This window comes from Bos mutus, chromosome 11 (genome assembly GCF_027580195.1).
Source record: "Bos mutus isolate GX-2022 chromosome 11, NWIPB_WYAK_1.1, whole genome shotgun sequence".
In the NCBI taxonomy this organism is placed as follows: domain Eukaryota; kingdom Metazoa; phylum Chordata; class Mammalia; order Artiodactyla; family Bovidae; genus Bos; species Bos mutus.
In genome coordinates this window covers 21541870-21556692 of record NC_091627.1, presented here as the reverse complement: position 1 = coordinate 21556692, position 14823 = coordinate 21541870, and the positions used below count along the sequence as shown (strand labels likewise).

At 45.6% G+C, this 14823-nt stretch overlaps 1 long non-coding RNA gene across 4 annotated transcripts in view; it reads left to right on the top strand.

Moving 5' to 3' along the window:
• LOC138989871 (uncharacterized) overlaps window positions 1-13533 on the top strand; it is a 50980-nt gene extending 37447 nt beyond the window's left edge. For 2 of the 4 annotated variants that reach the window (XR_011465995.1, XR_011465993.1), the window contains 3 exons: window positions 627-5025; window positions 6984-7220; window positions 8230-8808. This is a non-coding gene — a long non-coding RNA (uncharacterized lncRNA). Of the gene's footprint in view, window positions 1-626; window positions 5026-6921; window positions 7221-8229; window positions 8809-9812; window positions 10316-13124 lie in introns of those variants that run through there. The other 2 variants (XR_011465996.1, XR_011465994.1) reach the window with 2 other exon arrangements.
• Window positions 13534-14823: the final 1290 nt, after the last annotated feature.

The window sequence follows — 14823 nt, the reverse complement described above, 5'->3', positions numbered from 1 at the left end:
AAGGATTAGCTTCTTTGCTAGTGAGGATGGCAAAGGCCATGACAGATCACATAACGTGTTTAAACTTTTAAAAACAGGTGATGTTCGGACTCCCCTGGTGGTTCACTGGTTAAGACTCCACACTTCCAAAGCAAAGGGTGCAAGTTTGATTCCTGGTCAGGGAACTAAGGGGCTTCCCCGTGGATCAGTGGTAAAGAATCTGCCTGCCAATGCAGGAGCCACAGGTTCGATGCCTGGGTCGGAAGATCCCCCCATGGCAAGCCACTCCAGTTCGATCCCTGGGTTGGGAAGATTCCTCTGAAGGCAGGCATGGCAAATCACTCCAGTATTCTTGCCTAGAGAACCCCATGGACAGAGGAGCCTACTGCACTACAGTCTATAGGATTGCAAAGACTAGGACACGACTGAACCAACTTAGCACGCTAGGGGAACTAAGATCTCACACGCCAAGCGATGCAGCCAATAAATAAATAAAATAAAATAAGCTACAAAGGCATAGTGTACAGCACAAGAAATATAGTCGATATTAAAAAAAAAGTGATGGGGAGACACTCAGTTATTTTCAACAGGGAGAGGGTTTGTTTGCTTGACTCTTGATTGATTTGTTATTATTGTTGTTATTTCAGAAAAGACAGTCTATCCACACCAGAAGGTTCTCATTCTGAAGAGATATGAAAGTGACCTGTGGGATTTTTCTGAAGTGCTGCTGGCTGGGAACTGCTGGAGGTGCAGTGGGTCTTACCCTAGTGTGTGGAGCTAAGTGATTTCTGATCTCTGAAGGCAAGGAAGCTCCTGGAGTGGCATCAAGCGTGGGTGACAGGCAGCGTGGACGAGCAGTGGGCAGTGAGGCCTCTTCCCTGATGGTTCAAGTGCACATGACTGATGAATGGGTACCACGGGGTCGGAGCATTGCAGAGGTATATTTAGCTGTTACCTAGGACTCAGTCCACTCATCTCCCACCCACTGGGACACCCATTGGATGGCATGCAGTGGATACCAGGGAAGGAGGCTGTGGACCTGCTCTCAGGGCCTGGGGTAAGGCAGAATCCTCACTCCCCTGCATATGAAGATCATTCTAAGAGCATTTAAAGTAAGTGTGATTTTCTGAGCCCCACCCTAGATCAGTTAAATTAGGATCTCTCCTGGGAAGTCTGTCATCCTAACTGAAGTGCAAGGCAGGAGAGGAGAATGTGTCAAAGAAAAATGAGGTGGTGTGTCTTGAGTGTTCAGAGGAAGGGGCTCAGGACAGGGGCTGGAGAAAGGGGACATGTGGGGTGTGGATGGAGACCATGGCAACCAATATGTTACCTGTAGACAGCAATGAGGGTTTTCATTCCAGAAAGACTCACACTAACTGCAGCGTCGTCCGGCTCTGCCTCCCTTGCTGTACTGTCGTTCCAGTGGAACGTCTCTGTTCTCAGTTTCAGCGCAGGTAAACTATCACAAACTGGGTGCTCGAGCAACAGGATTTCATCAGCATCTCCCGGCTCTGGAGGCTGAAAATCCAAGATCACTGTGTCAGCAGGGTTGGTTCTTTCTGTGCCCCTGAGGGAGACTGTTCCATGTTCCCACATGGTTTTGCTGGCTTCATTAGCATCTTTAGCTTATAGAAGTATCACCCCAGACTGCCTTCTTCTTCACACGGAGTTCTCCTTTGTCCATGCCTGTGTCCAAATTTCTTCTCTTTATAATGACACTATTTATACTGGGTTAACTTCGCTGGGGGCTTAGATGGTAAAGAATCCGCCTGCATTGCGGGAAACCTGGATTCTATCCCTGGGTCACGAAGATTCCCTGGAGGAGGAAATGGCAACCCACTCCAGTATTCTTGCATGGAGAATTCCATGGACAGGGGAGACCGGAGGGCTATAGTCTATGGGAACACAAAGAGACTAACACACACAGGGCCTACTTTAGTGACCTCATTTTAAGTTGATTAACTCTGTAAAGACTCTCCAAATAAGGTCACATTCTGGAGTTAGGCCTCCAACATATGAGTGGAGCAGGGCGGATTTATAATTTGATCTTTAACAGTTTGGAATAAAAATATATTATTATTGTTATCATTTCTACCCATTTTGGGGTATTAGGTGCCCGATTCTGCGTTAACATTGTGTTATTAATCCTTCCCAAGCACTGTGCAATTACATGGCATTGACCTTATTTTGGAAATAAAAAGGCCGAGCTGCCATGAAGTATAATAGCTGGCCTGGCATTGCAGGAAGCAAATAGTGAAGGCTTTCCTGGCCTAGTTCTGGCTGAGTGTTATCTACTCTGTGTGTGTGTGTGTGTGTGTGCGCGCGCACGCGCGTGTGCTTTGTCCGACTCTTTGCGACCCCGTGGACTATAGCCCCCCAGGCTCTTCTGCCCATGGGATTTCCAAGGCAAGAATACTGAAGCGGGTTACCATTTCTTTCTCCAGGGGATCTTCTAGACCCAGAAACTGAACCTGTGTCTCCTGCATTGGCAGGCGGATTCTTCACCACTGAGCCATCTGGGAAGCCCCGTGTTATCCATTACATTCCCATTTAGGATGAGACAACCCTGGCCGACCTCATAAAGCCCTTTCAGGTTTCTGAGTCCTATCTGAGGCCTGTTAAGCTTTGCCATTCTAAAGAAAATGCAAGTCTGCAGGGCTCCCGGGAAAGGTATGCACGTATTGAATTTGTAACGGGATCCTGGAGTCCCGGCTGTCTTTCTTTATTCATGGGCTTCAGAGCTGGAGGTGCAGCATGGGGAGGAGGACAGGAGGTTGTGTAATTCTCTCAGGAAGAAAGCCAAAACGAAAAGGAAGAATGCAAGCAAGCGGCGTCGGTACACAGGCAGTTTTACAGGAGAGAGATGAATGTTCCTCTGTGTCCTGAAATGGTCACGGAGCGCGAGCTGGAGGAGCTGCTGCCTTTTGCAGTTTTGCTGGAGGCACGATCTCGACTTCAAAGATGATCAGCTGCTCTGGTCAGCTCCCTTCAGCTGTGTTCAAGGAACAGGGACAGAGCAGCTGTTGAGTATACATGCTCGCATCCAGAGACAGTCCATACTCTGCAGGAACTCGGAGTCTGCAGGTAGCTGCAGACCCACAAGGAGATCATCTTGGAATTATGTGCAGAAGGAAGCAGAGGAGCTGCAGGAAAGCTGGGGTCAGGGTGTGTGTGTGTTGGTGGGGAGGTGTTGGGGGTGGGAGAGGAATCAAAGAAGGCTTCCTGGAGGAGGCAATGGCTGAATCTTCAGAAAAGAATACAGAGTAACAGGGGTGAAGTGAGGAAAGCAACAGCTCAAGCAAAGACACATATGCACACAAAGAGACACACAGAACAAGCAAAGACAGTTTGCATGGGAACCAGCAGGCAGGGGTGTTTAATTCAGGCTAAATATGCCTCTTCTGGGGAGGTGACGACTGCCAAGCTTCTCTTCAAGGGTTAAGACAGCACATCTGAGCTTCTTCCACTAAAATCTCATGGGGCCTGGAATCTTACACCTGATCCCCCACCAATGGGCTTCCCTGGTGGCTCAGATGGTAAAGAATCCTCCTGTAATGCATGAGATCTGAGTTTGATCCCTGGGTTGGGAAGATCTCCTGGAGGAGGAAATGGCAACCCCCTCCAGTATTCTTGCCTGGAGAATTCCATGGACACAGGAGCCTGACGGGCTACAGTCCATGGCGTCTCAAAGAGTCGGACACGACTGAGCAGCTAAGCATCCCCCATCAACATTACAATTTTGTTTTGGCACAACAGGCTTAGAGTTGCCAAATATATACTCAGCCGAATCTGAAAAATCAAAGCACTTTAAGGAAAGGATTAATTATTAAGAGCAGATCTATTCAAGCTTAGCACTTAGGAACCTGACACAGATTTGTTCTGAAGAGAGCAGTGAAGAGATTCTGGAGGCAATGATTAGATTCTTGTGCCATGACATCTTGCAAAGTGTTAGCTGAGCCAGGTAATAAAAAGAGAGGTTCACATACCCCCTGCTAACTCTTAACATTCTTCCACTAGCTCCTCTTGAGATCACCCAAAGATTAGCCAAATATTAGGGAACATATCCTGCTGCTGTAAAGTTTTGTGTACCGTGTCTTCCCGCTGGTTAAATGATGCTTAGTTTGTAAAAGTAGCCAAGGGCAGAAATTCAGAAACAGAATCTGTTGTGAGTACAAACACAAATATACTCCCTTCCACTGTATTATGCTAACAGAGGTGTCAGATAAAACCACTGCATAGCCCTGATACATTTTTCCTTAGAACAAAAGCCTGTTTGCTTTGTAATGTTAATCCTAATGTGATTTGGAGAAGCAAATTAAATATTGATGAATCTTTTAGAAAATTTGTGGATGATAATGTGTCTTAATTCATCGTGAAAACTTTTAAAGGCACTGATGATCATTCTTTCAAAATTGCTTTTCTCACTACAAACAGTTTGACTTCTATTCAAAGGGAATTTTTTCGGGTAGCATTATCAATCTGCAGTGGAACTCATCCTTAAGGCAGGTACTTCAAAACTGGAGTCCTGTCTCCTATGGTTTTGAAATGGCACACTTGAGATTGCACGGTTGTCTGTTGGTGGAAAGGATGTCTGTCTGTCATTCAAGAGAAACAGAAGTCACTTTCGGTGTTTAAAATGGGAGGAATTTAATCTAGGGTGTTAGCTACATTGGAGAAGCCAAATAAGTAATAAATAGAACAAAGCAACCCAGAGATTCACACAAGAGGGAAAGTCAGTGTCATCTGATACTGGATGGCAGTGGGGTGAGGTGAGTTTGCCCAAGGCCAGGGGCGAGGTCACCAGCTGGGCTGGAAAGGCTGCAGCGAAGACAGAGAGGGAAAACACCCCAGCATTCCCGTCCCCTAGCATTCCTGTCCCTCCTCCAGGATATGCGTCGGCGGACTAGAGCCCAAAGCCAGCTGAGAAAGGAGCCTGGAACTGCAGCATCGACCCCAGCGCAATGCAGGCTCTAGCAGATGGAAGGCCAGGGGTCTGCAGAGCTTATCAGCTTTTCACCAACTTTACTAATCTGCAAGAGGGACGGGGTGAGGACCCTCTCTGATGAAGACAGGTGCAAGGAAAAAGGGGAGGAGAGAGTTTCAGATGGAGAAACAGAGAAACGAGCCTGAATCAGGGTCCTGCTCTTCCTCCCCATCTGTTCTTCTACTCTCTGGTCTGATGAATTTTCCTAGTTTTATTATTTTCTTCTGACTCTTCATATCTTACTCCATGCTTTAAAAAATTACCCCTGGGAGAAGAATGGATGCATGTATGTGTATGGCTGAGTCCCTTTGCTGTCCACCTGAAACTATCACAACATCGTTAATCGACTATTAACAATGATTAGTGTTAATTAATGATAAGTTAGAATCTGAAGCGTGTCTCTGCCATTAACTACACCTAGGTATGTCATTTGTGACATTGGGGAAGGTCTTGCCTTGTCTGAATTCTGGTTTTTCTTTGTATCATCTGAAAAATAGAATTAGAAGTTTTTAATATTTACTCTGCTTAGTTTATAAGTGATTAACGTATGCAATCTATCAAGCCTTTGCCTGGAGCATTATAGTTTTGATTATGAATTTAGTGCATCATTCTTGCCTAGGTCACTCCCATAACCTTCAAATGGTCTCCCCACATCTTACCTCTCAAGGTCTATTCTCAACCGAGCAGCCAAGGTGATCTTTTTGAAATGTATTCTCCACGTCACACCTTGTCTTCGAGCCTCTCATTGACCCCGATAGTGTCTTCCCTTGATGTTTACATGGTTCACCTCTCATCTCTTTCAAGACTTGGCTCAGCGTCACCCAGCTCTTGCACCTTGCCTTCCGTGCCTTGCCAGCATCCCAGCATTTCTGGTCCCCCTTCACCTGTTTAGCCTTCCCTTTTCCCCATAGCACTCAGCACCTGCTCACACACTCGCTCACTCTCTCATTTTAGGCCTGATTCCCTGGCACACACTTCAGCTGGGAGAGACCAGGGTCCTTGTTCTGCTCTTATCACATGGGTGGCGGACCCCATCCCCACCCCAGGGTTTCGGAGTCCTCATCATTTCCATGAATGGGGGTCCAGATAAGCTCTACCTTGCTTTCAGAATTTAACTTCTATCCTGTTAGCCTGTGCACATGCTTTGAGAAGCCATTGTCTGCGAGTAGAGTACACCTGTTATTTCCCTTCACTTCTCTATCCTGTGGTCAGGCTGGAGGCAGCAGATAATGACATGAGAGACTAACTCACAAATGAATGAAAGCAAAGTCAAAAGGCTTCCTAAGAGCATCTCTGGAGGGCCAGACTCTCAAGGGGCATCCAGCCTCTCATCCCTTCATTCGGGGTTCCTGCCTTTCTGTAGTTCCTCATGTGTCCACTTCAAGATGGGTGGGGAGAGATGTATAGGATGCTGGGAGGACCGGCATCCCAGTTCACCTTGCACCTCTCTACAGAAGAATGTCGCAGGTCCTCAGCCACAGGTGCAAATCCATCTGTCCATTTATCTGCCCACTCAACGACCTATCCATAACTTTCTTCAGCCTATTATCCTTGAGGGACTAGATGCCTCTATAAGATATCTCTTCATTTATTATAGTTCCTCCCAAATCATTGTGTGTGTATGTTTCAGTCACTCAGTCATGTCCAACTCTTTGTGACCCTATGGACTGTAGCCCACCAGGCTCCTCTGTCCATGGGGTTTCCCAGGCAAGAATACTGATGTAGGTTGCCATTTCCTTCTCCAGGGGATCTTCCTGACCCAGGGATCAAACCCGTGTCTCATGTGTCTCCCGCATTGACAGGTGGATTCTTTACTACTGAGCCACCAGGGAAGCCCCCAAATCATTAGTGTTTTGTTATTATTATTTCTTGTTTCCCTCCCCCAGCCCTTGCTCATGCTATTTGCTTGCCTCCCCCACCCATGTCTTTGCCCATCAGCATCCTCATCGTCCTTTTAGGTGCCTGTGGCCGATCCTAGCTGCATCCACTTATAACAGAGGATCACCCCTCTATTCTCCAGCTGCCCTTCCCCTTGATGAGTCATGTGACTAATTCTGGCCAAAGGATGGTGGATGAGCAAGACGTGCGTCCCTTCCAGACCGAGGTGTCCACTAGACACGTTCTGCTCTGCATCTGCCAGCTGACTCAGTCCAGAAGATGGCAGAGTCTCAAGCTGGACGCAGCCCAGGCCCCCTGAGAGGGCCCTGGAGGACAGCCACTCTGAGAAGGGCTGCAGAGAGGAGTACATGACTACGTGGTGAGTAAGAAACTTCGACTGCAGAAGCTACTCTCGATTTTGTGACTGTTTGCAAACAGGTTGGTAGCTCAACAAATACATATCGATCATGATCGATCTGATGATGAAAAGTGAAAAACTAAAAGTGTTAGTTGCTCAGTTGTGTCTGACTCTTTGTGACTCCATAGACTATAGCCCATCAAGCTCCTCTGTCAATGGGATTCTCTAGGCAAGAATACTGGAGTGGGTTGTCATTTCCTTCTCCAGGGGATCTTCCCAATCCAGGGATCAAACCCAGGCCTTCTGCATTGCAGGCAGATTCTTTATTGTCTGAGCCACCAGGGAAGCCCCTAATGTGATGCTGAAATGCATCCGCATATGTAACTCCATGTAGGGAACATGTCACCAGATATATTCAAAATGTAGGAAGTTCTGGGAGAGGTTGGACAGAGGAAAATGAGAGCATGGAGTGTGTACATTGGGTGTGGGGACACCAAAGAGGTGGAATCCAGCTTGATGATCAAAAAGAGTCCCCAGGTTGGTAAAATCTGAGCTAAGATCTGAAGGATAAGAGCACTGGAGGAAGAGAAGGCTTTCAGGAGAAGGGGCTCAAGGTGCCCAGGCTGAGCTGGAGGAAGGCCAGTGGCGTTATCTACACAGATAGTGAGTTCAACCCATGATAGGCATTAATACATGTTTGCTAAATGAATAACCAAATGAATGATCATTATTAACTGATTATAGGAAAAGATTGGAGGAGATAGAAACAAAAAGAGGAATAAAAATTTGGGCCTGAAAAATGCCTTTCTAGAAAGGAAAATACCTTCATTTATAAAAAAAAAAAAAGAGAGAAAGAGGTATATGAGTTGTTTCCCTATTGAGAAATCTCCCTCAACCTCAAACCTATTGCAATTAAAGGGAGGAATGTGAAGGGCTTTCTCAATCTATCTGTTGTAATGTGAAGCTTTGTAAGGAATTTATTCTGTATTGTGTTGGGAAGATTCCTCTAAGCCTGGCTGTCTCTCCACAGGCCCTGGGAAGCCATGCAGGACCCATCAGGTAAAGGAGAGGAAATTCTGCTTTTCATTCTACAGGATGGAAAACAAACATTGATTAGTGGATCTTTATGGCAAATGTGGACAGAGTGTTTGGGAGAAGCTGCAGATATCTATTTCTAGTCTCCTGCACTAACACAATAGTCATACTGTGTGCTCTTCACCAGCTGATGAACAGATAATTTATGGTTTATAATCTAAACTGTCAGAGTTTCCTTTATGTAATGACTACAGACTATACACAGCTACTTTTGTGGAACCTAAAAACATCATTGCTTCAGGCAAGATGGAATGTGCAATAAATAATTTAGCAACAGACCTCTCTTCATTCTATTTATAGTAAGTTAAGATTCATCTCCATGGCCAACGTGAAGCACCCCTGAGTGGATGGTAAAACCCAAATATATCTCCCGTGTAACCCGATTCATGCTGAAAGGGCTCCAAGAATTCCAAAGATACTGCAGAGCTTGGAATTCCTTCTGCCCTCCAAGTCAACATATGTCCTTTTCTCCCTCCTGGTTGCTTTTGCTCCAAATAACAATGTCTGGTGTATAACTCTGTCTTGGAGGCCATTTTTCACCTCCTAAAATGCTTTGGATAGAAACTGTGGCACCTCAGTCCCTGCTTGCTTGTTCACTTTTTGTGCCATGAGAGCTCTCACTGCAGTATCCACTGCAATCACGCCATGGCCAAGCAGATTCTTTGACAGACGTGGAAACCAAGGCTCAGAGAGCTTGGGGCTTCCCCGAAGTGGCCAATGGGTGCTTTCTTTCACTCAGAATATTTTAGTGAGCACCTTCTGCAGGCAAGCTGTTGTAGTTAGAAAGGGCCCTGGGTTCCAATGCTGAAAAAGATAGAGATGGTCTCTGGCTTCATCCAACTTATATTTTAGTGGAGACAGATAGTTACCGTTTATGCAACTGATGTCTGCATCAGGGCTGTGGCAGTGCCAGTGGAGATGTGTGGGCATGGACTGAGCAGGGAGTAGGGCATACGTTCTGCCTGGAGGCCTGAGGGTGCTTCTCTGAAGAGGCAGCGTGAGCAGTGAGAACTAACTGGTTCCTAGACAGAAGGGGAAAACATTGTCCAAAGAGGGCAGATGGGGAGAAAGGCCTCGAGGCAGAACTTGGTTTTTAAATTTTCTTTCTTTCTTTCTTTTAGCCTGTGCTGGCTTTTTGTTTCTGCTTTCTCTAGTTACAGTGAACGGGGGCTACTCTCCAGATGCGGTGCTCGGGCTGCTCATGGCGCTGGCCCCTTTTGTTGCAGAGCACAGGCTCTAGGGTGCTTGGTCTTCAGTAGTTGTGTCTCATGGGCTCTAGAGCTCAGGCTCAGAAGTTGTGGTGCATGGGCTTAGTTGTTCCACAGCATGTGGGATCTTCCCGGATCAGGGATTGAACCCACTTCTCTGGCATTGGCAGGAAGATCCTTTACCACTGAGCCACCAGGGAAGCCCCAGAACTTGTTTTAACACTAAAGAATCTTCATCAGGTGGCAGAGGTCTTTAAATTCACACCTTTGATGTCAACTAACCAGACTCTCTTGCTTTTAAAATGAGGAGATCCTGTAACGTTTGGCCTGGCTGTGGGCTGAGACCATCTCTACCTCCCAGAAGATCTGAACCTCAACTCAGCTTGTAGGCTGCTCGGGGACACGAGAGACAAGTGAAAACAACTTATGCCCAGGATGTATGAATGAATTGCCAACTAGAGCAACGTTTATTTCCTGGAATGAGATGGAGGCAATCATGTAGTAATTATAATAGTGTCATAACATTGAATGGGATAAAAATATTAACATCATATGTTATCCAATGAGTAACAGTAGCTCATGTCGTGTTCGTTTGTTTGTTTTTGGCCAAGGCCTTCAGCATGGGAAATCTTAGTTCCCTGACCAAGGACTGAACCTGTGCCACCTGCATTGGGGGCACAGAGTCTTAACCACTGGACCACCAGGGAAGTCCCCCTAGAAGCTCTTGTTTTGACTGCACTTTCACGTATTCATATAATGACTGTCAGCCTCTCAACAACCACGTGAACATGTACCATCCTCCTCATTTTCCAGGTGAGGTTATCGAAGTTTAGAAAACGAGGTTACTTGAACATGTGACTCGGTTAAGTGCTTGAATGCAAGCTCTTTGCTGTGTTGCATTTCTTCTGTTCTACCGTGACCTCTGGATTCCCCACACTGCAGCTCTGTAACCTCAAGTGAATTGCTTAACCTCTCTGCAACTCAGCGCTCTGATTTGTTAAATGGGGAAATAATAATACTAATTGATAGCTCAGTTGGTAAAGAATCAATGCAGGAGACCTGGGTGTCATCCTTGGGTTGGGAAGATCCCCTGGAGAAGGGAAAGGCTACGCACTTCAGTATTCTGGCCTGGAGAATTCCATGGACTGTATAGCCCATGGGGTCACAAAGAGTTGGTCACGACTGAATGACTTTCACTTTCACTTTTCACCATGACCTCTGGATTTCCCCACACTGCAGCTCTGTGACCTCAAGAGAATTGCTTAAGCTCTCCACACCTCAGTGCTCTGATTTGTAAAATGGGAAAATAATAATACTAACTAATGGGGTTAAAGTGATGATTAAATGAGTTAATGCATGTCATATGGGGACTTCCCTGGTAATCCAGTGGCTAAGACTCTATGCTCCCAATGAAGTGGGTCTGGGTTTGATCCCTGATTGCAGAACTAGACCCCACAGGCCACAACTAAAAGATCCCTCATGCCTCAATGAAGATGGAAGATGTCAAGTGCTGCAACTAAGACCCGGCACAGCCAAATAGATAAAAATAAGTATTAAAAAAATAGCAAAGCAAAATAAAACATGTCATATTCTTGAGACAGAGCCTAGCCCATAGTAAAAGCGGTGAAGTGTTAGCCTTATTATTGATTCTCTTTGATATTATTACTAGTTTAATATTTGAATTTTATATCAATGATATTTGATCCTTCCATTGGTTTAGTCTGAGATAGTAGTAGATAAGATGAGTATCTAATGAGTAGATAAGATCATCAAAAGAATATTCTTTGTTTTTTTGATAAATGGAATCTATTAAAATTGGTTTTATGGACCTTGAACTTCAAAGGAGTCGTTAGCCTTAGACTAAAATGATCACTCCCTTTTCTAACAAACCTGTCAGCTACGACAAGAGTCATGAATGCTTGACATTCATTCATTCATTTTCAGTATAATGTGCCCTGAGTACCTGAAGTACATCAGACATTGTTCTTGGTATAGCAATAGGCAAAGCAAACAAAATCCCTGCCTGCTCAGAAAGTAAAGAGTCTACCTGCAATGCAGGAGACCTGGGCTCAATGCCTGGGTTGGTAAGATCACCTGGAGAAGGGAATGGCTACCCACTCCAGTATTCTTGCCTGGAGAATTCCATGGACAGAGAAGCCTGGTGAGCTAGGAGTCCCAAGGAGTCGAACATGACTGAGCAACTAACACTTTCATTCTCACTTTTCCATGATGACAAGGGCTTTAGAGAAAAGCAGGAGGAAAGGGGGTGGGGAGTGCAGAGTGAGAGGGTTTAAATTCAGTGATCAGTGACCACCTTACTAAGAAGGTGGCATTTGTGCCAGGACTTTCAGGGAGTAGGGGAGCCACCCCCACAGTCCTCTGGGTTAACAGCATCCCAAGCAGACTGTTTCCTGTGTGCCCTCTAATTCCTTACCTTCACACTTGATTAATTCAGTAATCATTCTCATTCATTTATTAAGTATTTTTTGATCATTTGCTTTGTTCTAAATCCTATTCTGGGTGGTATGACTTCGGTGAATGGTGCTCCCATCCTGGCAATTACTGTGTGTTTCACAGTGTAACCAGGGAGACAGGAAGACCATTCACAATAACCATACTGGATGATAAGGGCTGCAGCTTGGGGAATTATGGTAGCAAAAGGAGATATGCCTAAATACCAGAGGCAAGAGAGATAGGATCAGAGTCTCAGGTCTAGGGAAGAGTCACAGAGCAGGTGAGAGTCGAAAGAGCCTTCAGACAAAAAAGCAGGACTCTGTTAGGAAGACCAAAGAGGAAGGGCATTCAGGCAGAGGACTGTGCAGTCAGTTATAAGCACAGCGGTGTCCTCTGGGGGCTGGAGCAAAGGTTGGGAAGAGGCAGGCTGGTGAGGCCAGGAGGTTCCCACGCTGGGATGGATTGTGACATTTTTCCTGGAGCTGGCAGGGGTCAAAGAAGGGTTTGCAAAGTGGGGCGTTATCCTATTTGTTTGTGAGAATGACTCTTTCCACAGCTATGTGTGGGAAGGATCAGCTTTCTGATGGTACCCAATCAGAGGTCTGGAGATGGACCAGCCACCAACGTGAAGGATTAGGAAGCCTGTCAGGCAGAGGGATTTAAAAGCTGGTGCTGAGTCGTAGATGTCATAAAAAGGGCAGTTTGACAGCCCTTGATAATGATGTGGCTTAGAGCATGAGGAAGGAGGTGAGGAAGCTTCACAGGCTCCTGACATGGGTGACCTACATGACGATGATGATCAAGAGAGGGCCTCTAAGAGTTATGGGTTCAAATTTAGACATGCTGACTTTGAAGGTCTCCAGGAACATCGTTTCAGCAAGCAGCGTCTACTGGGCACAGCCTGTGCCCATCAAAATCAGATGACCTGACAGGTCTGGATCCAGGGTTCTAAGACTTTCAGAGACTGAGGTGGCTTGTGTTGTCTCCTGTGTTTGGGAGATGCTGTCACTGTAACAGTTCGGAAAGCACTAGCCACAGGCCAGATGCTGCTGGGTGAGCTGGATAGTGACTTTCACACTGTCATCCTTAACTGCCCTCCAAAGGGTAGGTACCATTTTAATTATTTATATTATTTCCTTTTTTGTGTGTTGCTATTTCTATTTTATAGAGAAGGAGGAAACCAAGACTCAGAGAGGTGAATCAACCTGCCCAGTCACCCAACGACAGAGTTAGGACTTGAATCCAGATAAAGTAACAGGACCTGCATTCCTAGTTACCACTCTGCCCACTTAGGGTCACGTCACTGCTTTGCATTGTTGGTATGTGGTTATGGATGCACATAACCATCTGTTTTTTTGATAACTTCGCTTGAAAGAAGGGGATAGGGAAGAAACTTCAATTAAGTAAAAGTAGACTCTTGTGGAGAAAATATTGACTGTACAAAGAGAGCCTTATGTGTATAACTGAACCAACTGACCTGAAACTAACACAGCTTTGTAAATTAACTACACGTGCTAAGTCGCTTCAGTTGTGTCTGACTCTTTGGGACCCTATGGACTGTACGCTGCTAAGCTCCTCTGTCCATGGGATTCTCCAAGCAAGAATAGTCATTTCAATTAAAAAAAAAAAAAAATTAGAATAAAAAAAAAGAAAGAAGTTGAAGAAACATGAGTCTTACATAAAGTGGATTCAATAATAAGCTTTTTGGTACAAAAAAGTCATGCTGTCTTTGAGGTTCCCCCAAATATATAGTTATTAATCAGCAATCATTTACTGAGTATCAGTTGGCACTAGAAATGTTCTGAGAATGGAAAGTAAACAAGATAAAGGCTAGTCATGCCCTCAAAGAGCTCACCAAAGAGAAAACCAAAAATGAGGCTACTGTATTGCCCCAAGGTGAGGCTCTTTCTACCAAATTTTAGAAACCGAAGCCTCAAAGGCAGCTTGTCTCAACTGTGCTTAGTAACCTAAGACCCCAGTGCCCTGTATAGAAAAGGTGATATTCAGACTGGTGGCTAGCACTTCCGGATTTTTGGCTGTGCTGGGTCTTTGTTGCTGGGAGTGGGTTTAGGAGAGCAGGAGCTACTTTTCATCGGGGTGTGAGGTCTTCTCATTGTCGTGACTTCTCTTGTTGTGGAGCACAGATTCTAGGCACATGGGTTTCAGGAATTGCAGCTGCAGGCTCAGCAGTTATGGCGCACAGGCCTAGTTGCTCCACCGCATGTGGAATCTTCCCAGACCAAGGATTGATCGAACCCATGTCCTCTGCACTGGCAGGAGGATTCTTTTTTTTTGTTTTTTGTTTTTTTATTTTATTTTATTTTTTAACTTTACAGTATTGCTTGGTTTTGCCATATATCAAAATGAATCCACCACAGGTATACATGTATTCCCCATCCTGAACCCACCTCCCTCCTCCTTCCCCATACCATCCCTCTGGGTCGTCCCAGTGCACCAGCCCCAAGCATCCAGTATCGAGCATCAAACCTGGACTGGCAACTCGTTTCATATATGATATTATACATGTTTCAATGCCGTTCTCCCAAATCATCCCACCCTCTCCCTCTCCCACAGAGTCCAAAAGACTGTTCCATACATCAGTGTCTCTTTTGCTGTCTCGTATACAGGGTTATTGTTACCATCTTTCTAAATTCTATATATATGCGTTGCTGCTGCTAAGTCACTTCAGTCATGTCCAACTCTGCAACCCATCGACGGCAGCCCACCAGGCTTCCCCATCCCTGGGATTCTCCAGGCAAGAACACTGGAGTGGGTTGCCATTTCCTTCTCCAATGCATGAAAGTGAAAAGTGAAAGTGAAGTCATTCAGTCGTGTCCAACTCTAGCGACCCCATGGACTGCAGCCTA